Source organism: Trichosurus vulpecula, chromosome 2, assembly GCF_011100635.1.
Source record: "Trichosurus vulpecula isolate mTriVul1 chromosome 2, mTriVul1.pri, whole genome shotgun sequence".
Classification (NCBI taxonomy): domain Eukaryota; kingdom Metazoa; phylum Chordata; class Mammalia; order Diprotodontia; family Phalangeridae; genus Trichosurus; species Trichosurus vulpecula.
Genome location: NC_050574.1, coordinates 225,274,511 through 225,299,511, shown reverse-complemented (window position 1 = coordinate 225,299,511; position 25,001 = coordinate 225,274,511). Strand labels below are relative to the sequence as shown.

Genomic DNA, 25,001 nt, shown 5'->3' with positions numbered 1-25,001 from the left:
GAACCCTCTATTTCCTGGAGGCAACCGAGCCCACTCCTTCTAGTCAATTCTCAGCCCAATTCATCCATTTAGACTGTCTGCCACAGATGTTTGTATGGATATATGGGATCTATACACTTACAATAACTATGTCATAATCTGAACAGTAGATACTTTTCATCCATTTGTTTTTTCCACTGTGGATGGTCAAGATAAACTCTTTTAAGTGGTCACAGATCCCTTCTAGAACATTCTGCACTGTTGTAGGGCTTGATGCGACCAGCATAAAGTCATCTGCGCACAGAATCATCTAGAGTTCCTCACCATTCACAAGAAAGGTTCTTTAGCTTAAAGTCTGTGTTGACTCTCCTCCATCATAGAAGTGAACAGCACTGGTGAACATGTATCTTCCTGCTTTATGCCTCTCCTAATGTTTAGGATCAGAGTTCAGTGAACAGGGTTATTTTTGTTGTTTTATCTTTCAGTGAATGTTTAATGGTTTTTTTTTGTTGTTTTTTTTTGTTTGTTTATTTTTGGTTTATGGATAACAGAAACCTTGTTGGAAGAGAGCCTTTAAGGCAGCATTGTGGCCTTCTGAATCTATGAACAATAAGCATGGTAGAATCTTACCTTCTCTGTATCTTTCAGTCAATTTTGGAAGGGTAAAGAATGTAGCTTGCAAAAGCCTACCCATTCTCTATTAATAATTTCCTCGATTCATGTAAGGTAAGGAAGGTAAAAATATGGATTAGTAGATACTGTTATTTTTCACTGTTAACCGTCAAGCTATTTTTACCTAATTCCTTCAGATGCCTTGTTAAGCAATCCTTTAATGCCCTTACAATATCAGTTCCATTGTGAATTTCTTCTGTTTACGTGTAGTCCAATCTAACTATTGTTTTCCTCTTCCCTTTAGTACCCTTTCTACCTCCTCTATAAGCATACCCAGTACTGCAATAGGACATGAGGGTACAAATATGGTGGTTCTAATGTTGGTGGTAATAACAATTTGTTATAAAAATCTTTGCAAATCTTTTCTGTTTTTCTTCTGTTTGTTTCCTCCATCCATTTTCATCTTCATGTATCCTCAGGATGACTTTGCTTAGTTGGATCTCTTGCCAGCTTTCCTTAAAATGATTTTATCCTCCTCTTCTCTCTGCTTTATGAGGCAATACTACTCATAGTCATCTATCATCCTTCAACTTAAGATTTTACAAATGAGTTTATATAACTGGTCTTGCCTTTGGCCATCATTTCTCTCTACTTGGCAAGCAAGTTAAGCATTTGCTGACTGAGACACTATTTGACTGTGGAATGAAAGGGAGTAACGTAATATATAATAAGCTTGGAAAGGTAGGTTGAAGTATGGTTGTGAAGGGCTTTTAGTACCAAACAAAGGATTTTGAATCTGTAACAGGTAATCACTTACAACTCTAGACATTCTGATGATTACAATACCTTGATAGGGCAAACCGAAGCTTTTTGCTGATCCTGGTTTAAGGTTCTTGTGGTGATAAGATATCATTCTTTATTCCCCTGATAAGCTTATAAAACATTATATAAATACAAATAATCGCTGTTAAAGCAGTATAGTGGTGTCAGATTAGGACTAGGGGTAGGAGAGTTCTTTTGGACAGCCATCCAGGACAGGGTATCAAGGAACCACTAATGAAAAAGAAGGGAGGAAAATGTGTCTGTGATTGATGAAAAACAGAATACTGTCTCAGGCCTGATGAATTTACAGGAGAATCCTAACAGACTTTTGAAAAACAATTAATACCTATACTACACAAATTATTATCAAAGAGTAAGAAAGAAAGAACTTTGCCAAATGTCTTGAGTCACATAGCTTATACTTAAGCCAGGGAAGTATAAAAGAAAAAGAGACTTATAGGTCAATATCATTGATTAGGGCAACTAGGTGCCACAGTAGATAAAGTGCCTGGCCTGGAGTCTTCCTGAGTTCAAATCTGGCCTCAGATACATACTAGCTGTGTGACCCTGGACAAGTCTGTTTGCCCTGAGGCAAACACTCTTCACCTCAGTTTCCTCATCTATGAAATGAGTTGGAGAAAGAAATGTCAAGCCACTCTAGTATCTTTGCCAAGAAAACCCCAAATGAGGTCACAAAGAATTAGAGGTGACTAAAATGACTGAACAACAGCATCGATTTAAAATTTTATTGATTTAATCAATATTTATTAAAAATTTTCCATCTTGTCAAAAAAAACTTCACCAAATTTCTCCAAAAACTCATTCATTATGACCAAATTGGATTTATACCAGAAAAGAAAGGATGGCTCAACGTTTGGAAAATAATGAAGTGAATTATATTAAAAATAGAAAATATCCAGATGACATGGTTATTTCAGTAGGTACAAGAAAAGCCTTTGACAAAAAAATGCTTAAAAACCTGCAAAAGGAGAAATTCTTTTTTAAAATAAGTTAGTTTTAAAAAAATTTCTATTTCTTACATCACTATAGTATCCCATGTATCCCTACCCTACTGCTCCCAGATAGCTGCCTCATATGACAAATAGTAATTTTTGGAGAGGGAAAGGGTGGGGGGATGTCAGTACAACCGATTGATACATTGAAAAAAGTACAAAAATGTGGATAGTGTGTAATACCTATGGACCTCCCACCTCTGTGAAGGTGTTGATGAGGAGTGTCCTCACATATTAGAGAGATCTTTTTTAATATGATAAACAGTGTCTAAAACCAAAAGCAAGCAGTATATTCATTGGGGATACACTAGAAGCTATCTCAACAAATATAGGAGTAAAGCAAGCGTGTCCTTCTCCCCTGTTATTATGTAATGCAGTTAAAGAAATGCTAGCAATAAGAAAAAATTATTCAAGGTATAAAGAAAGGCAAAGAGGAGACAAAACTATCCTTATTTGCTGATGATATGATAGTTTCTGTAGTTTAATTTTTAAAATGTCATTTAGAAAATCCTAGAGAACCAGCAAAGAAACTAAGACAGTAGGTTCATCAAAGTTGCAGGCTACAAAATAAACCCACAAAAATAAGTAGCGTACATGTACTATTAACAAAATCCGAGAGGCAATAATAGAGAAATCCTATTCCAAATAACCACAAAAGCACCTTTAATATTTGTAGAAGTTCATTTCTCCTTCTTTTACCCTGTGCCCTCCTCAAAAGTCTGTTTTACTTCTGACTAGCTTCCTTAATCGATCCTCTCTTTTATTATCTCCCCTCTTTTCTCTAAGCCCCTTCCTCCCCTACTTACCTGTGGTGTGCATGTGTGTGTGCGCACGCGCTCACATGCACATGTGTTTGTATTTTTTGGCTATGATATTCCTGGAAGTGTTCATTTTGGATCTCTTTAAGGAGATGATCGGTGTATTCTTTCCATTTCTACTTTGCCCTTTGGTCCTAAAATATTTGGGTAATTTTCCTTAGTAATTTTTTTTGAAGTACAATGTCTGAGCTCCTTGTTTTAATCATGACTTTTAGTCTTTTTTTTTATTTTTTTTATTTTTTATTTTTTTTAATTATTAATTTAAATTTATTTATTTAACATATTTGGTTTTCAGCATTGATTTTCACAACAGTTTGAGTTACAAATTTTCTCCCCATTACTACCCTCCCCCCCATTCCAAGATGGCTTATATTCTGGTTGCCCTGTTCTCCAGTCAGCCCTCCCCTCTATCACCCCCCTCCCCTCTCATCCCCTTTTCCCTTCCTTTCTTGTAGGACAAGATAAATTTCTATGCCCCATTGCCTGTGTATCTTAATTTTTAGTTGCATGCAAAAACTTTTTTTGTTTTTGAACATCTGATTTTAAAACTTTGAGTTCCAAATTCTCTCCCCTCTTCCCTTCCCACCCACCCTCCCTAAGAAGTCAAGCAATTCAACCTAGGCCACACATGTATCATTATATATAACCCTTCAAAAATACTCATGTTGTGAAAGGCTAACTACATTTTGCTCCTTCCCAACCCATCCCACTTTATTGAATTTTCTCCCTTGACCCTGTCCCCTTTCCAAAGTGTTTGTTTTGATTACCTCCACCCCCATCTGCCCTCCCCTCCATCATCCCCCCCCCTTTTATTTTTTTTTTATCTTCCTCCCTCTTCCTTCCTCTGGGTAAGATACCCAACTGAGTATGTATGGTATTCCCCCTCAGGCCAAATCTCATGAGAGCAAGGTTCACTCATTCCCCCCTCACCTGCCCTCTCCCCTCCTCCCACAGAACTGCTTCCTCTTGCCACCTTTATGCGAGATAATCCACCCCATTCTATCTCTCCCTATCTCCCTCTCTCAGTATGTTGCTCTCTCATCCCTTAATTTCATTTTATTTCTTTTAGATATCTTCCCTCCATCTTCAACTCACCCTGTGTCTGCTCTCTCTCTTTTATTTATATATATATATATATATATATATATATATATATATATATATATATATATATATATATATATATAAACAAACACACACACACATATATATACACATACATATAACACATAGATATATACATACATACACATTCACTTATATATATACATAAACATATGTATATGTATATATATATATATATATATATATATATATATATATATATATATATATATATATATATGCATATTCCCTTCAACTACCCTAATACTGAGGTCTCATGAATCATACACATCATCTTTCCATGTAGGAACGTAAACAAAACAGTTCAACTTTAGTAAGTCCCTTGTGATTTCCGTTTCTTGATTACCTTTTCATGCTTCTCTTGATTCTTGTGTTTGAAAGTCAAATTTTCTATTCAGTTCTGGTCTTTTCACTGAGAAAGCTTGAAAGTCCTCTATTTTATTGAAAATCCATATTTTGCCTTGGAACATGATACTCAGTTTTGCTGGGTTGGTGATTCTAGGTTTTAATCCTAGCTCCATTGACCTCCGGAATATCACATTCCAAGCCCTTCGATCTCTTAATGTAGAAGCTGCCAGATCTTGAGTTATTCTGATTGTGTTTCCACAATACTCAAATTGTTTCTTTCTGGCTGCTTGCAGTATTTTCTCCTTGATCTGGGAGCTCTGGAATTTGGTGACAATATTCCTAGGAGATTTCTTTTTGGGATCTATTTGAGGAGGCGATCAATGGATTCTTTCAATTTCTATTTTGCCCTGTGGCTCTAGAATATCAGGGCAGTTCTCCTTGATAATTTCTTGAAAGATGGTATCTAGGCTCTTTTTTTGATCATGGCTTTCAGGTAGTCCAGTAATTTTAAAATTATCTCTCCTGGATCTATTTTCCAGGTCAGTGGTTTTTCCAAGGAGATATTTCACATTGTCTTCCATTTTTTCATTCCTCTGGTTCTATTTTATAATATCTTGATTTCTCATCAAGTCACTAGGTTCCACTTGCTCCAATCTCATTTTTAAAGTAGTATTTTCTTCAGTGGTCTTTTGGACCTCCTTTTCCATTTGGCTGATTCTGCCTTTCAAGGCATTCTTCTCCTCATTGGCTTTTTGGAGCTCTTTCGCCATTTGAGTTAGTCTGTTTTTTAAGGTGTTGTTTTCTTCAGTGTATTTTTCAGTATTTTTTTGGGTCTCCTTTAGCAAGTCATTGACTTGTCTTTCATGGTTTTCTCTCATCCTTCTCATTTCTCTTCCCAGTTTTTCCTCTACTTCTCTAACTTGCTTTTCCAAATCCTTTTTGAGTTCTTCTATGGCCTGGGGCCAGTTCATGTTTTTCTTGGAGGCTTTTGTTGTAGGCTCTATGACTTTGTTGTCTTCTTTAGGCTGTATGTTTTGGTCTTCTTTGTCACCAAAGAAAGAATGCAAAGTCTGAGACAGAATCTGGGTGCGTTTTCGTTGCCTGGCCATATTCCCAACCAACCAACTTGACCCTTGAGTTTTTCAGTGGGGTATGACTGCTTGTACACTAACGAGTTCTATGTTCCACGTTTGCGGGGGAGGTGCCAGCTCTGTCAGACACGCACTACTCCTTCCCCAAGGACCCCCAGTCCAGACTGGGCTTAGATCTTCAGCAGGCTGTTGCACTCCTGCTCTGATCCGCCACTTAATTCCTCCCACCAGGTGGGCCTGGAGCCGGAAGTAACAACAGCTGTAGCTGCCCCACCTCCGCTGCCCCCGGGGTTGGAAGCCGAACCGCGAACTCCTTCCACTCCCGCAGCTTTTCCCACTAACCTTCTCCGCAGTCTTTGGTGTTTGTGGGTCGAGGAGTCTGGTAACTGCTGCAGCTCACATATTCAGGGCGCTAGGGGCCCCATCCGCCCGACTCCAAGTTTGGTTGTTCCACGCCGCTCAGGCTGGGCTCTGCCCCACTCCGTTCCCAGCTCCCAGCTCCATGTGGAATAGACCTCACCCAGAGACCATCCAGGCTGTCCTGGGCTGGAGCCCTGCTTCCCTCTGCTGTTCTGTGGGTTCTGCCATTCTAGAATTGGTTCAGAGCCATTTTTTATAGGTTTTTATTGGGACTCCCTACGGAGCTCACTCTAGTCCCTGCTTACCAGCCACCATCTTGGCTCCGCCCCTCCGACTTTTAGTCTTAAGTTACGTTTCCTTGATAAATTTTTTCAGGTCAGTTGTTTTTCCTATGAGATATTTCACATTTTCTTTATTTTTTTTCAAATTTTTTTACTTTGTTTTGTTGTTTGTTTCTTGGTGTCTTGTGGAGTCATTAGCTTCTATTTTACCAATTCTAATTTTTTTTAAAGAGTTATTTTCTTAAAACATGAATACTCTTTGACCTAACAATACCACTTCTAGGGCTGTATCCCAAAGAGATCATAAAAATGGGAAAAGGACCCACATGTAAAAAAAAAAAATTATAGCAGCTCTTTTTGTGGTGGCCAAGAACTGGAAGTTGAGAGGATACTCATCAATTGGGGAATGGCTGAACAAGTTGTGGTATATGAATGTAATGGAATACTATTGTGCTATAAGAAATGATAAGCAGGTGGACTTCAGAAAAACCTGAAAAGACCTATATGAACTGATGCTGACTAAAGTGAGCAGAACCAGGAGAACATTGTACACAGTAGCAGCCATAGTGTGTGATGACTGGCTTTGATAGACTTAGATCTTCTCAGGAATGCAAGGACCTATAACAATTCCAAAAGACTCATAATGGAAAATACCATCCATATCCAGAGAAAGAACTATGGAGTCTGAATGCAAAGCAAAGCAGACGATTTTCTTTTTTTGTTTTGTTTTTTTCTTTCTCATGGTTCCTCCTATTCATTCTAATTCCTCTGTACAACATGATTAATGCAAAAATATGTTTAATAGGAATGTATATGTAGAGCCTATATCAGATTGCATGCCATCTTGAGGAGGGGGGCAGGGAGGGGGAGAAAATATAAAACTTACGAAAGTGAATGTTGAAAACTAAAAATAAACTTATTTTAAAAAGTTATTTTCTTCAGTGAGTTTTTTTTTTTGTTTTGCTTCTTTTACCATTTGGCCAATTCTATTTTTTTAAATTTTATTTTATGCAATAATTTTTTGGTACCACTTTTACCATTTGGCCAATTCTAATTTTTGGGAGATATTTTCTTCAGTATTTTTTGTGCCTTGTTTACTCAGTTGTTAATTGTCTTTTCATCATTTTCTTACATTGCTCTCATTTCTTTTCACAGTCTTTGCCCTACAGCTTTTATTTGATTTTTAAAATAAATTTTTCACTCTTTAAAAATTTCTTTATATGGCTCTTGTATAAATTCTTGTTGCGGTTTTGTTCAATCTGCAACATTTTTCTTTGAGGCTTTGCTTGTAGATGTTTTCAAGTTAATATCTTCTGAGTTTGTGTCTTGAGCTTCCCTGTCACCACAGTAATTTTTATGGTTAAGTTCTTTTGGTACCATTTTTACCATTTCGCCAATTCTGATTTTTAAGAGTTAGCTTTTTCAGTATTTTTTGTGCCCCATTTACTAAGTTGTTAATTGTCTTTTCATCATTTTCTTACGTTGCTAGGGGTCTGCCTGGAATCTCTTTCTGACCAAGTGTCCAGTCTCCTTACCAACTCTGGGCCTTGGAAGTTCCCAGTGCTGTTGCTCTGCTGCCCCTGCTACTGCTACCACAGCCTCCAAAGCAAGTGACACTTCTGCCATGCCACCCTTAGGCTAGCTTCTACCCCTGTTTCTGGAGACCTCTACTTCTCTTTCTGTCCTCCTAAGCTGCCCTGGGCTAGAAAAATGACTCACTGTGACTTTTTGTTGATTAACCTGCTCTGAATTCAGTTTGATGCACTTTTAAAGTTGTTTAGAGGGTTAGGTTGGGAGAGCTTGGCAAAATTGCTGATTTCACTATTCCTTCTTGGCTATATCTACCAATACTTCTGTAAGTTTGATTACAAAATATTTTTTAAAGAAGTAAAAAGCAATAGAGGAATATTCAGCGCTCATGACTAGGTTATGCAAACAATAAAAATGTCAAAACTAGTAAAGTTAATTTACAGATTTAATGTTATACCAATAAAATTGCCAAAGAGATACTTTAAGGAGCCAGGTAAAAACAGTAACAAAATTCACTTGGAGGGAAAAAGGATCTAGAATATTAAAGAATATATTAAAAAGATAGGAACGAAAGGAGAACAGCATATCTAATCCTCAAACTATATTTTAAAGCAGCAGCCATCAAAACCCATTTGGTATTGGTTAAAAAATAGAGTAGTAGATCAAGAGGATAGACCAGACAAGGATGATTCAGAAATAATCAAACTCAATAACCCAGTGTTTGATAAGCCTGAAAACGTAACTTATTTAGGAAAGAACTCCCTGTTGGATTTGGCTTAATCTGATTATACCATATTATATGATAAATTTAAAATTTTTATGCATGTTTTGAATATTAAAACTCATACCAGGAAAAATTAGAAGAGAAGCAGATCATATGCCTTTCACAGCTATGGGTAGGGGATGAATTATTAATCAAACAAGGAATAGAGGTAATTATAGAGCATAAAATAGATAACTTTGATTATGTGAAACTAAAAACTTCTGTACAAACAAAATTAATGGAACTTGTATAAAAAAGGGAAGCAATAGGTTAGAGGAAAAGTCTTGCCAAATCCTTCTCTAATCTGCCTTGGGCAGCTAGGTGTCACAGTAGATAGAGCATTCGTCTTGGAATCAGGAAGACTCCTCTTCATGAGTTCAAATCCAGCCTCAGGGGAGCTAAGATGGTGGCTGGAAAACAGGGACCAGCGTGAGCTCCCTGCCGAGTCCCTCCAAAAACCTATAAAAAATGGTTCTGAACCAATTCTAGAACTACAGAACCCACAAAACAGCAGAGGGAAGCAGGGCTCCAGCCCAGGACAGCCTGGATGGTCTCTGGGTGAGGTCTGTCCCACACGGAGCTGGGAGCTGGGAGCAGAGCAGAGCCCAGTGTGAGCAGTGTGGACCAACCAGACCAGGAGCCAGGCGGAATGTGCCCTACCACCCTGAATCAGTGAGCTGCAATAGTTACCAGACTTCTCAACCCACAAACACCAAAGACAGCGGAGAAGGTTAGTGGGAAAAGCTGCAGGAGTGGAAGGAGTTCGTGTTTCGGCTTCCAGCCCCAGGGGCAGCAGAGGTGGGGCAGCTACAGCTGCTGTTGCTTCTGGCCCCAGGCCCACCTGGTGGGAGGAATTAAGTGGCAGATCAGAGCAGTAGTGCACAGCGTGCTGAAGATCTAAGCCCAGTCCGGGTTGGGGTTTCTTGGGGAAGGAGCAGTGCTGATGTGGCAGAGCTGGCACATCCCCCCCAAACGTGGAACATAGAACTCTTTAGTCTACAAGCAGTCATACCCCACTGAAAAACTCAAGGGTCAAGTTAGTTGGTTGGGAATATGGCCAGGCAACGAAAACGCACCCAGATTCAGTCTCAGACTTTGCATTCTTTCTTTGGTGACAAAGAAGACCAAAACATACAGACAGAATAAGTTAACAAAGTCAAAGAGCCTACAACAAAATCCTCCAAGAAAAACATGAACTGGTCCCAGGCCATGGAAGAGCTCAAAAAGGATTTGGAAAAGGAAGTTAGAGAAGTAGAGAAAAAATTGGGAAGAGAAATGAGAAGGATGTGAGAAAACCATGAAAAACAAGTCAATGACTTGCTAAAGGAGACCCAAAAAAATACTGAAAAATACACTGAAGAAAACAACACCTTAAAAAACAGACTAACTCAAATGGCGAAAGAGCTCCAAAAAGCCAATGAGGAGAAGAATGCCTTGAAAGGCAGAATTAGCCAAATGGAAAAGGATGTCCAAAAGACCACTGAAGAAAATACTACTTTAAAAATGAGATTGGAGCAAGTGGAAGCTAGTGACTTGATGAGAAATCAAGATATTATAAAACAGAACCAAAGGAATGAAAAAATGGAAGACAATGTGAAATATCTCATTGGAAAAACCACTGACCTGGAAAATAGATCCAGGAGAGATAATTTAAAAATTATTGGACTGCCTGAAAGCCATGATCGAAAAAAGAGCCTAGATATCATCTTTCAAGAAATTATCAAGGAGAACTGCCCTGATATTCTAGAGCCACAGGGCAAAATAGAAATTGAAAGAATCCATCGATCGCCTCCTCAAATGGATCCCAAAAAGAAATCCCTAGGAATATTGGCGCTAAATTCCAGAGCTCTCAGATCAAGGAGAAAATACTGCAAGCAGCCAGAAAGAAACAATTTGAGTATTGTGGAAACCCAATCAGAATAACCCAAGATCTGGCAGCTTCTACATTAAGAGATCGAAGGGCTTGGAATGCGATATTCCGGAGGTCAATGGAGCTAGGATTAAAACCAAGAATCACCTACCCAGCAAAACTGAGTATCATGCTCCAAGGCAAAATATGGATTTTCAATAAAATAGAGGACTTTCAAGCTTTCTCAGTGAGAAAACCAGAGCTGAATAGAAAATTGCAAGAGACTTACTGAAGTTGAACTGTTTTGTTTACATTCCTATATGGAAAGATGACATGTATGATTCATGAGACCTCAGTATTAGGGTAGCTGAAGGGAATATGCATATATATATATATATGTTTATGTATATATGTAAGGGAATGTGTATGTATGTATATATCTATGTGTGTGTGTGTATATATATATATATATATATACACATATATAAAATAGAGAGAGAGCAGACACAGGGTGAGTTGAAGATGAAGGGAAGATATCTAAAAGAAATAAAATGAAATTAAGGGATGAGAGAGCAACATACTGAGAGAGGGAGATAGGGAGAGATAGAATGGGGTGGATTATCTCGCATAAAGGTGGCAAGAGGAAGCAGTTTTGTGGGAGGAGGGGAGAGGGCAGGTGAGGGGGAAATGAGTGAACCTTGCTGTCATCAGATTTGGCCTGAGGAGGGAATACCATACATACCCAATTGGGTATCTTACCCAGAGGAAGGAAGAGGGAGGAAGATTAAAAAAAAAAAAGGGGAGGGATGATGGAGGGGAGGGCAGATGGGGGTGGAGGTAATCAAAAACAAACACTTTGGAAAGGGGACAGGGTCAAGGGAGAAAATTCAATAAAGCGGATGGGTTGGGAAGGAGCAAAATATGGTTAGTCTTTCACAACATGAGTATTGTGGAAGGGTTATACATAATGATACACATGTGGCCTATGTTGAATTGCTTGACTTCTTAGGGAGGGTGGGTGGGAAGGGAAGAGGGGAGAGAATTTGGAACTCAAAGTTTTAAAAACAGATGTTCAAAAACCAAAAAAAAGTTTTTTGCATGCAACTAGGAAATAAGATACACAGGCAATGGGGCGTAGAAATTTATCTTGTCCTACAAGAAAGGAAGGGAAAAGGGGATGGGAGGGGAGTGGGGTGATAGAGGGAAGGGCTGACCAGGGAACAGGGCAACCAGAATATATGCCATCTTGGAGTGGGGGGGAGGGTAGAAATGGGGAGAAAATTTGTAATTCAAACTGTTGTGAAAATCAGTGCTGAAAACTAAATATGTTAAATAAATAAATTTAAATTAAAAAAAAAATCCAGCCTCAGACTCTTCCTATGGGTGTGACCCTGGGCAACCAGGTGTGTGAATTTATTTTCACATTCACAACCCTTCCAACTAAGATGGCAAAAAATGGGAATAGTTAATGTTGGAAGGGTTGTGAATTAGTACAACCATTTTGGAAAGCAATTTGGAATTATACAAATAAAGTGGCTAAAATTTCTATAGGGATTCCACTGTTAGGCACCTACTCCAAGGTTACACTGACTAAAAGAAAGGTTCCATGTTACACTAAAATATTTATGGCAATGCTTTTTTTTTTCCCTGAAAATACTGAAGCAAAGTAAATATCTATCAGTTGGGAAATGGCTAAACAAATTGTGGTACATGAATGTTATAGAATGTCAGCTACTGAATGGTGAAGCAAACACAGCCAGCAAAACAGCATACACAGTGGCTACAACTGTGTAAATGGAAAGAACAGCCACCACAAAACAATTGAAATGAATGTAACAAAATTATTTTAGAAAATAAAAATAAGCTTCCTCTTCCTTCCCCAGTTATTTTCAAAGGTTGGAGTTCATGGGTGTGGAACATTGCAAATAATTTTAGATCTTAAAAAGTTTATTGATCAGTTTTGTTAATTTTTTTTACTTTTTCCTCTTAAAAAAAATCTACAATTTTTATAGGATATAAAGAATGGCTTTCTTGCAGGGAGAGGGGGGAAATACTGGGGAGAATCTAGACATTTGAAAAATAAAAGGTATCAGTTGTTTAATTTAAATGGAAAACTGTATTCTGGCCCAGTCATTGGTTTGTAATGATAATGGTTTCAAAGGTCCTGACAAAAGCACACAATTATATGTTAAATGTCATTTGTGCTTATATTGTACTGTGTCCTTTTGATTCTCCACTTTCACCAAGCCCTCAAAAAATTAAGAGTGAATTATTTGTTAATATCCCTATCTGGCATTTTCATTGCTCGAATGGAGTTGATGTTTATGGGCTTTATAATGTCATTGAGGTACTCTGGCTTCACCTCTGCTATATAACACCCAATTATTGCCACTATTTCATAAGAGTAGTATGACATGATAAAAATTTGGATAACTTAGAATATGAGTAGCCTACTTAATTCGTGCATGCCTTTCTAAATTCAAAGATATGTTTGTTTAATTTATAGTACATAAATTTACTTCATTTTCTACTTATAAACTATAAAATATACCAGTATAGAACAAGTGTTAAAACAAAAACTTCTTAATACAAATAGTGTACCCTGATTTTGATGCATTGATGACTTACACTCTTTCATTTGGGTCATTCAGTCAGTTTCAAATCCAGCTATCATCATTTAGCTCTTATCACTGCATTTTATCCAAAACACAGCACTATAGATCTGTTAGATTCTTTGATGAAATCTCAAGGATATCAGGAATGTTTCTTCACTTATCTTGTGTTTCTGCTCCTGCTAACCAGTTTTGTTTTGTCTTCCGCCATTCAACTGCCACTTCTTGACAGAGAGCAGAAGCAGAGTAAGAGTTGTTTAGGGCAACTAGCTGGCATAGTAGATAGAACACTAGGCTTAGAATCAAGAAGACTCATCTTAATTAGTTCAAATCTAGCCTCAGACACTTATAAGCTGTGTGACCCTGTGTTAACCTTGCGTGCCTCAGTTTCCTCATCTGTAAAATGAGCTGGAGAAGGAAATGGTAAACCGCTCTAATATCTTTGCCAAGAAAACCCCAAATGGGGTCACAGAGTTAGACACCACTGAAACGATGGAACAACTACAAAAGATTTGGTTAGTTTATCATTCTTATTACCATCTATTGCTATATGTCAAATAGAATTGACTTGGATCATGTTCTGTCCACCTTATCCATTCTTTGATCTGCCAGTTGCCCTCAGCATCATTTTTAAAAGCCTTTTAGTTAGAATTTATTGCCACTTTTAGATTCTTTGGGACTTCCCTGCCCCTGACACACTTCTTAGAGGATCATTCTCTGCTCTTGTAGCCATCTTCAGTTACTAGCCCTTGCTTCCCATCTTCACCACATGCCTTTTTAAAATCAGAAGTTGTCAACAAGGCCCACCCCATCAGTCTCTTTAGACAACTCCCCTTGTCATCCTCCATGAAATACCTTCTGTTTGTGTCATCAGAATTTCATAATTAAGAGCTTCCCATCCCTCTTGTTCTCACTGCCTCACCATAATATTAAGTCTTTGGATCCTACCTATCCTTTTCCTGAACTCCTTGAAATTTGCCCTCACAAAATCATGACACATGCCAGATCATGCATGGCTTTTTCTACCTTCTGTCATGAATAATAACACAAACTGACATATATTTGGCTTACAAAATGTTTTGCAACCATTACAACTTTATGGTCCCTTGCCATCAAGATTCAGTTCAGTTCAAGTCAGTTTAGCTAGTGGGCATTAAACATCTACTCAGTGCCAAGCACTTTGCTAGGTACTAGGGATACAAAAATAGAAATAAAGTAATCCTTGCCTTCAAAATAAAATAATCATTCAGACAGGTACACATTTACCAGCTGCTCTGCTTTTTGGATAGGATGCATGATTTGGGGGGAAAAATACAACAAAAAGCATAGATTTAAGTTTCTTTACACCTATGAGTCTAGATTTATTTGTTCTTGCTCATTTCTCCATTAATGCTCTGGGCTTTAAAAAATGCCAAAATAAGGTAAATCAGCAGTTACAGTTAAAAACCTTAGATCTGGTGGGCCAGCTCAGTATAAGTGTTAATGCTATACTATGCTGTTCCACCTGCCTTTTTCACGTAGCTCATTATTGAGTCTTAAAATCATGGATTTAGAGGTGGAAGAGACCTTAGTGGCCCTCTAATCTAACCTCATTTTACAGAACCAAGTCCCAGAGAAGTTAAATGATTTGCCCAAGGTCACACAGGTAGTAAGTGACCAAGGTGGGATTTGAACCCAGAACCTCTGAATTTATATCTTCCCTTTGTTGTTGATTATTTCTAATTATCAAGTACATAATTTGTACGTATTTGTTTGCGTGTTGTCATCTCCACCAGAGGCAGCTAAGTGAAGCAGTGGTTAGATATTTGTGCCAAGAGTCAGGATGACCAGAGTTCAAATCCAGCCTCAGATACTTATTAGTTTTGTGACCCTGGGCAAGTCATTTAACCTGTCTGCCTAGGTTTCCTCAGCTTTAAAGTGGAGGTGATAGTAGTAAAGCACTTAGAACAGTGCCTGGCATGTAATAGGTACTAAATAAATGCTTGTTGACGTGTAGGTTGACTAAAAGAAAGTTTGACATCTCATGAATTCCTCATAATAAAATCCTTCTGTAGGTACCTGAGAATGATAGTGTCTTCTCTTCTTCAACTAGCAAATTTCTGTGTGCTAGGAACTGTATTTAGGTACAACTGGGTACCGATTAATACAAATAATGAATCCTCTGAAGTGGTTGCATGTATTTAAATTTGCACTACTGAAGTTATAATTATGTAAATTATGACAATTGGTTCCAGCCCATTGGAAATATGCAGTGTGAATTTGAATTAATGTGACCAGCTACTCATTATTCGCACTAATTAGGCCCTAGCTGTACGAAATTCAAAGGAGTTAGTTTGGCCTTTCCATCGACACAGGAAAGCTCAAATAGATGAAGAATGCCTGTTTCTCAGATTTCAATATGTATCTGAATGGACACCTTATAAATCAAGGGTTCTTAACCTTTTGTGTGTGTCATTGGACTCCTTTGGCAGACTAGTGAGGTGAATGAAAAACCTGAGAGGCAGAATTTCTGGGTAATTAATAATCAAGTTAATTAGGCTAGCTGATAATGAATTGATGGTCATTAGTCTCTCTCGGTAACCAAAGACAAAACTATGGAGATCCCAGAATGCTTAAACACCTTTTGAAAAAGGGGTGCCCGTGACAGGTGAATATGAACCCTGAATGGTGAACAGTTAGTGAGAGGATGGGCCTATTAATGAGGAGGTAGGCTAAAAGTCTTCAGCTCCTCCTGCTGAGAACATGGTTTGATCATGAGATTTAGCTGCCTCCAGCAATCTAGACAGAGTAATCCATCTCTACCCAGACCACTCTAGTTGGTTTTCTCCTTCATGAGCTGGGTTACCCTAGACTCCAGTGGAGGGGTGCTAGGGCATACATAGACTTGATGCTTTGGGGCTGGAATTCACCTAGATTAGCTTCTGTTTATACTCTAAATAGAAGTAAGGTCTCCTAGTTGGATGGGGTCCCATCCAGGATCCAGGAGCATGTTCTTGGAGTATTTGGGCAATCTCATCTGTCAGCCTTGTCCTTCAGAGACTGACTGAATGACCTACAGGGGTTGGTCCCTGAATAAGTAAATAAAGAGAAAAAAACCTTACTCCTAACTTAGTAATTGTTTATTAATATAATGGAAAAATAATTTCCCTCACTAGAGAAGCCTATTTGCTGCCCAAATCATGATTTAATGATATGATGTACATAGGATTGCAAAGGAAATAAATTATATCGTATACAATTATCAACAGATTTTTTTTGAAGATTCCAGGACCCCTGGGATTAAGAACCCCGTAGAACTATATGTGTATCTGAGATAGTATAGATGAACAGACAGCAAAGATTAGTTGGCCATATGGAAAGAGGGAGAGATGACAGGTGAACAGAGTGCTCCACTGGTACCCTTATATGGGAACTCTCAACACCTTCAGTGGACTCCCTGTGGCAAACTTTTGGGAGAACATGGATAAGAACCACACAGGATGGGCAGACATGGTTGCAATCTGCATTGCTGGTGGGAACTTCCAAATCAGTGAGATCATAGATGCATTTAAGTATGAGAGTGCATTACCTATAGCCATATATACACAGCCTGGCATAGTGAATAGAGAGCAAACCTCAGAATCAGGGAGGACTTGAGTTTAAGTACCATTTCTGATGCATATTGGCTGAATAACCCTGAGAAAATTGGGTAAGCTTTCAGTGCCCTGGCAACTCTTTATTTTCTTTTGATAGTATTTTGTTTTTTCCAATTACATGTAATGACAAATTTTAACATACATTTTTTTAAAAAAAAATTTTGAGTTCCATATTTTTCTCCCTCCTTTCCTCACCTCTCCCCTCCCTAAGACAGTAAGAAATTTGATAAAGGTTATATATATATATATATATATATATATATATATATATATATACATATATATATACATGCAGTCATGTAAAACATTTCCAAAAATATGTTTAATATTTGTTTGTGTATTTTTTATTTAATTTATTTAATAAATTTAGTTTTCAGCACTGATTTTCACAAGAGTTTGAATTACAAATTTTCTCCCCATTTCTACCCTCCCCCCCACTCCAAGATGGCATATGTTCTGGTTGCCCCATTCCCAAGTCAGCCCTCCCTTCTGTCACCCCCCTCCCCTCCCATCCCCTTTTCCCTTCCTTTCTTGTAGGGCAAGATAAATTTCTATGCCCTATTACCTGTGTATCTTATTTTCTAGTTGCATGCAAAACTTTTTTTTTTGTTTTTGAACATCTGTTTTTAAAACTTTGAGTTCCAAATTCTCTCCCCTCTTCCCTTCCCACCCACCCTCCCTAAGAAGTCAAGCAATTCAACATAGGCCACATGTGTATCATTATGTATAACCCTTCCACAATACTCATGTTGTGAAAGACTGTGTTTTGCTCCTTTCTAACCTATCCCTCTTTATTGAATTTTCTCCCTTGACCCTGTCCCTTTTTGAAAGTGTTTGTTTTTGATTACCTCCACCCCCATCTGCCCTCCCTTCTATCATCCCCCCCTTTTTTATCTTCTTCCTCCTTCTTTCCTGTGGGGTAAGATACCCAATTGAGTGTGTATGTTATTCCCTACTCAGGTCAAATCTGATAACAGCAAGATTGACTCATTCCCCCTTACCTGCCCCCTCTTCCCTTCCTACAGAACTGCTTTTTCTTGCCACTTTTATGCGAGATAATGTACCCCATTCTATCTCTCCCTTTCTCCCTCTCTCAATATATTCCTCTCTCATCCCTTAATTTGATTTTATTTTTTTAGATATCATCCCTTCATATTCAGCTCCCCCTGTGCCCTGTGTGTGTGTGTGTGTATGTGTATGTATGTATATTCCCTTCAGCTACCCTAATACTGAGGTCTCATGAATTACTATCTTTCCATGTAGGGATGTAAACAAAACAGTTCAACTTTAGTAAGTCCCTTGTGATTTCTCTTCCTTCTTTACCTTCTCATGCTTCTCTTGATTCTTGTGTTTGAAAGTCAAATTTTCTATTCAGCTCTGGTCTTTTCACTGAGAAAGCTTGAAAGTCCTCTATTTTAGTGAAAGTCCCTATTTTGCCTTGGAGCATGATACTCAGTTTTGCTGGGTAAGTGATTCTTGGTTTTAATCCTAGTTCCATTGACCTCCGGAATATCATATTCGAAGCCCTTTGATCCCTTAATGTAGAAGCTGCTAGATCTTGTGTTATTCTGATTGTGTTTCCACAGTACTCAAATTGTTTCTTTCTGGCTGCTTGCAGTATTTTCTCCTTGATCTGGGAGCTCTGGAATTTGGTGACAATATTCCTAGGAGTTTTCTTTTGGGGATCTTTTTCAGGAGGCAATCGGTAGAATCTTTCAATTTCTATTGTACCCTCTGGCTCTAGAATATCAGGGCAGTTCTCCTTGATAATTTCTTGAAAGATGATATGTAGGCTCTTTTTTTGATCATGGCTTTCAGGTAGTCCAGTAATTTTTAAATTATCTCTCTGGATCTATTTTCCAGATCAGTGGTTTTTCCAAGGAGATATTTCACATTGTCTTCCACTTTTTCACTCCTTTGGTTCTGTTTTATAGTGTCTTGATTTCTCATAAAGTCATTAGCTTCCACTTGCCCCAGTCTAATTTTTAAGGTAGCATTTTCTTCAGTTGTCTTTTGGACCTCCTTTTCCATTTGGCTAATTCTGCCTTTCAAGGCATTCTTCTCCTCATTGGCTTTTTGGAGCTCTTTCGCCATTTGAGTTAGTCTATTTTCTAAGGTGTTGTTTTCTTCAGTATTTTTTTGGGGTCTCCTTTAGCAAATCATTGACTTGTTTTTCATGGTTTTCTTGCATCATTCTCATTTCTCTTCCCAGTTTTTCCTCTACTTCTCTAACTTGCTTTTCCAAACCCTTTTTGAGCTCTTCCATGGCCTGAGACCAATTCATGTTTTTCTTGGAGGCTTTTGATGTAGGCTCTTTGACTTTGTTGAGTTCTTCTGACTGTATATTTTGGTCTTCTTTGTCACCAAAGAAAGATTCCGAAGTCTGAGTCTGAATCTGAGTCCATTTTCACTGCCTGGCCATGTTCACAGCCAACTACTTGACCCTTAAGTTTTTTGTTGGGGTATGACTGCTTGTAGAGTAGAGAGTACTTCGTTCCAAGCTTGAGGGGATGCGCTATTGTTTTCAGAGCTATTTCTACACAGCAAGCTCTGCCACACCAGTGCTCCTCCCCGCCCCCCCAAGACCTCCCCCAAGAGCTGCCAACCTGGACTGGACTCAGATCTCAAGCAGGCTCTGCTCTCCTCCTCTGATCCGCCACTTAATTCCTCCCACCAGATGGACCTGGGGCTGGAAGTAACTGCAGCTGTAGTTCTGTAGGTGTACCACCCCTGGTGCCCCCAGGGCAGTGGCCGAACCAAGAACTCCTTTCACTCTGTCCCCTGAAGTTTTTCCCACTAACCTTCTCTGTTGTCTTTGGTGTTTGTGGGTTGAGAAATCTTGTAACTGCCACAGCTCACTGACTCAGGGCGCTAGGGCCTGTTCTGCCTGGCTCCAGGTCTGGTTGGTCCTGCTGCCACACATGCTGGGCTCTGCTGTGCTCGATAGACCTCACCCGGCAACCATCCAGGCTGTCCTGGGCTGGAGCCCTGCTTCCCTCTACTATTTTGTGGGTTCTGCAGTTCTTCTTTGTTGTCTTTGGTGTTTGTGGGTCGAGAAGTCTGGTAACTGCCACAGCTTACTGATTCAGGACGCTAGGGCCTGTTCCCCTGTGGTTGGTCCAGGCGTGGCTCACACTGAGCTCTGCTCCACTCCACTCCCAGTTCCGAGTGATAGACCTTACCCACCGACCATCCAAGCTGTCCTGGGCTGGAGCCCTGCTTCCCTCTGCTATTCTGTGGTTTTTGCAGTTCTAGAATTTGTTCAGAGCCATTTTTATAGGTTTTTGGAGGGACCTGGGGGGAAGCTCACACAAGTACCTGCTTTCCAGCCACCATCTTCAAAATATGTTTAATATGAATGTATATGTAGAGCCTATATCAGATTGCACACCATCTTGGGGAGGTTGGAGGGGAGGGAGGGGGAAAAAATTTAAAATTCAAAAGCTTGTGGAACTGAATGTTGCAAACTAAAACTAAATAAATAATTTAAAAATAGAAAGGAAAAAAAAAAACACATTTCCAGGCAACTCTTTAAGACCATAATAAGCTGGAGAGTAGTTGCCAGTCTTCATTAATAGAATTTCCTCACTATGAATTTTATACACCAATAAAATCTCATTGGGGGTGGGGAAGAAAATCCACCTTTTATGCTGAACAAAGTTTCTATGAAAAATGCTTTTCAGTATAGTGGTAAGGCTAGAAATGTCCCCAAAAGAGGATTGTACCAAATTATTATTGTAAAGCAATAGAAGCTATCATAGAAGTAGCTTAAGAGGTAATGAAGGACTCTACCCACCTAGAACTAACCTCAAAACAACAAACAAAACAAAATGCATTTCCAGTTCCCAACAACCAACTTAGTAAATGAACTTTGTGAACAGGACCTTTTTCTGTAATTGCATTTATTCCTTAGAGAAAAGTTAATGGTTCTTATCAGAGATTGTTGTCTTTTAGTATAAATGAACTAGAATATTGTACTGTTACACACTACCATAAAGCCTGCAGACCAATGGGAAGTCCCTACAAATATGCAGTAGGAAGGAATGTCTTATATATAAATATATTCCATGGTTGTATCCATAACCATACAATGAAAAAAAAGCCATTTTGTGGGAGTTTTGTCTGCAATATTCCCCCTCACTTAGCAGTTAAGAAAATGAAGTAACATAAAGTACACTGTAAGCAAGTTAGTTCAATTTAAAGAACTAACTAAATCTATTAAATGCTCTGGGAGAAGGGAGTTAAACTAACATTAAAGTAAATGCCGAAAGCCAAAGAACCATAAATACTAGTATTGCCTCACAGCTTGTTTCTTTACAGGGAAACTGTTCATTCTGCCCTCATTCCTGTACACTGTAGAGATTTCTAGATTAGAAGCTTGGTTCATAGCTTAGTGAGACCTAGTTTTCTGGAATCAATCCCTGAGCTTTTTGTATCATAACTATCCTAAATAAAATTATTTTAAAAAATTAACCTCCATCCTAGCTGCTGTCTCTAAGTTCCACATGTCTGTTCACATGTCATAAATTAGGAACAAAAAAAAATACACTTCCCCCACTCATGAAAGCCAAATGGCAGAGCTGTTTGGTAATTATTTGGTCTCTGCTGATTCATTTCATCTGAAATTCTGGTGATTAGATTGTAATGGTTAAAACTGATTTTTTTTTTATGAAGTTGGGGGAGGTTTTAATTATATTCATTTTGAGGTGACTTAAAAGAAATGAGTGAATTCCTTACTCTTTAAAGATATATTAACTCGAAATATGTATGTCACATAAACACACACACAGAAGTCAAAGTTTCTGGGATCTATCCACCCACTCACCCCTGATTGAATAGCATTATCTCCAACTGTACCAAATTCGTCATCTTTTCCCCCAAACCAGCTATCCCACTATATTTCATTTATTTTGTCTGTGCTACTCAGATTTGAACCATTGGACTTAGGTTTATATCATGTTTCTCCTCTCCATCCCCACATACATATGTGGGGTTTTTTTCCCCAATGTTAGGAAATCCCAGTGTCGAAACTCATTTCACCAATGCAGATTCATAAAGTTACTTCGGTCTTTGAGAGGTAAAAATGACTCGAGGACTTGATCTCAGGTCTTCCTGTCTTCAACATCATAACTTTATCCACTAGACTCCATTCAGACTTTGTCTATCTCTTTCAAATGTGTCCATTTCTTTCTATTGCCAGAGTTACCATCCTAGTCTAGGCTCTCTCTACCCCTTGTCTGGACTGTTATATCCCTAACTGACCTCCCTGCTTCTAGACTCTTCTTGTTATCCATCTTATACATCAAGGCTGGATTGCTTGTCCTTAAAATACCATTTGTACATGTTACTCCCATATTCAAAATCTAGCAACAGTTCTGGCAAAAAACACCCTATCTCCTCAGTGTGGTGTTCCTGGAAATTCATTATAAGCGTTCCCCATCTTATCCCCTGTCATTCTTCTACTGGAATCCCTCCGCTTCAGCCAAATAGGTCTCTTTTTTATTTCCTGTGAGCACTACATCATCTTTTTCTCTCTTTTAAAAAGAATTTCCCTCTTCTCAAACCACCTGTCTTCTTAATTTCCTATTACTGGAACCATCATCCTTCTAATCACCCAGGTTCTCACAATCTCTAACCTGACTCCTCCCACATTTTTTTCTTTTTGAAAATTATTATTTTTATTTTCAGATGCCAAGTATTTTTTTAAATGAGGTCCCTCCCACTAACCCCAACCCTAATTGAGCTGATCAATCCCACAATACATACCTATATAGTAATACCCAGCAAAACATATTCCTACATTAGCCATATTTGAAAATGAATTTTGCTTTTTGCATTTTAAATTCATCTCTTCTTTGTCAGGAAGTGGGTGGCGTGGTTCACTTTCATATGAAAGAAGTTTATCATTGTGCTGATAAAAGTTTATATCATTGTGCTGATCAGAATTATAAAATCTTTCAGTTTTTTTCCTCTAAAATGTTATTATTATAAATTGTTCTCCTAGTACTGCTCACTTTGCTTTGCATCAGTTTGTAAAGGTCTTCCCATTTTCCTCTGAAGTTGTCCATTTCATCATTTCTTATGGCACAACAATAGTCCATTATATTCATTTACCAGATTTCTTTAGCCATTCCCCAATAGGTGATCAATCCCTTAATTTCCTTTTTTTTTTTTTTTGCCTACCATGAAAAGAATTGCTATAATATCTTCGTATGTATAGAGTCTTTTTCTAATTCTCAGATTTCTTTGGGGAATCGACCTAATAGTGGTATAACTGGGTCAAAGGGTATGCACAGTTTGATAACTTCTGGGCATCATTCCAAATTGCTTTCCACAATTCCAGGACTAAGTCATAGCTCAGTCAGCAGTACACTGTTTTCCCACAGCCCCTCCAATATTTGCCATTTTCCTCTTTTGTCATCTTTGCCTATCTGATAGATCTGAGATTTAAAGTAACCTTAAAATTACTTTAATTTGCATTTCTTTAATTATTAATGATTTAGAGTATTTTTCATATGATTACTGATAGCTTGAATGTCTTCCTTTGAAAACTGCCTATTCATATCCTTTGACCACTTATGTGTTAGGGAATGGCTTTTAGTCTAATAAATTTGAATCAGTTACTGGTGTATCTTAGAAATGAGACTTTTATCAGGGGAATTTGTTCTAAAGATTTTTCTCATGTTGCCCATTTGTGTTCTGATTTTTACTACTGTTAACCAGAAAAAACAGGGGGGTTTTCATCCTTGACACTTTCAGGGACTCCTGCATGCTCTGGGTCCAGTGTTTCTGGAAAATATGGCAACCTAAGAAGACAAGTTCACCGGACCCTTTAGCACTACGTTAGATTTGTTTTTGAAAAAAAAATTTTTTTTAATATAATCCACCATATATCCACCCCATCTGTCTTCAGCTCAGGTACTGCTTGGTACATGAACTCCAACCCTTAATGAGCACTCCTTCCTTTCAACTTCTAGAATAATTATTATCTCTGTCACTTATAACCATTTAGCACATCCTATATTGAATTGTTGTTCACCTCTTATACATGGCTTTTCTCTTCCCAACAGAATATAAGCCTTTGTAGGTCAGGGGTGTAATACAGATTTTTCCCCTAGGACATGAGACCGACCTGCACACAGCAGCTGCTCAATAAATAACTGTTTGTTGATAATGTGATGTTGCAACTAGACACCCAGTGTGTTTACCTGTTTCCCATTAATCAGCCAGCTCAGAGTGTCAGTTTGGCATTAACTCTGGGATTTGTTAGTTCCTGCGTGGTTACTATTCACAAGTTACCCATAAGCTGAGTAGATTTTAAATTCTCAACTTTCATGCTTTTTATTGTTCTCAAAAACCATTTTATTATTCAGAAAAACCATAGGATTTCAAGCTTAAAGCTGGAAGCAATCTCAGATGGTTCATTGTAGAGGATTTCTTCATTTCTAATCCTACCTGTGCAAAGGAGAAAATACATATTTAATAAAACCTTTTCATATAAAACCTTTGCTCCTGTTCTAAAAAAGTAAAAATCTTTACAGTAAGAAAACGGGAAAATAATACCTCTCCATACTGGAATAGCAAATTCTATAGCTAAAAATACCTCTAGGAAAATTCATTTCCTTAGAAAGGTGACACATTTTCTTTTGTCATGTCATGCAGTCTATCATTTGCATCTAAATGAATCAGTTTATAGGAAAATAAGGCAGTACAGACAAACATAGGCTATCAAGAATTTCTTGAATGCAAAAATTTTGTGAAGACTCATCACATTGGCAGCTGAGGTTAGAACACAGGGAAAAGGAGCAAGGGAAACTGTTAGAGAATAGAATGTCCTGAGTAGAAATGAACAAAAAGGCAAATAAATTCAGATTAAAGTAGAAAACAACAAACCACATGGGTACTCCTGCTCAGATGCCAGGGGGTTGAGCAGGACATTACAGTAGCAGGGAGCTATTAGAGGCTGTTGGTTCTGAGAATAAAGCAAGAAATGAAAAACAGAAGAACTGTAGGAGTTTCAGAATGTACTGGGACTGTCAGAAGGAACATCTTGCACCAAAATGTATTCATTTGACATGAGAATAAACAATGTAGTTCATTTTTTCTAGAAACTAGAATAAAAGGTTCTATAAACACCCCCACAATGCCTCCCCCCCCTTCCAT

The 25,001-nt window shown here is 38.2% G+C and overlaps 1 protein-coding gene across 4 annotated transcripts in view; it reads left to right on the top strand.

Moving 5' to 3' along the window:
* METTL8 (methyltransferase like 8) overlaps positions 1-25,001 on the top strand; it is a 122,028-nt gene that overhangs the window by 50,924 nt on the left and 46,103 nt on the right. The gene's annotated exons all lie outside the window — the stretch shown is intronic.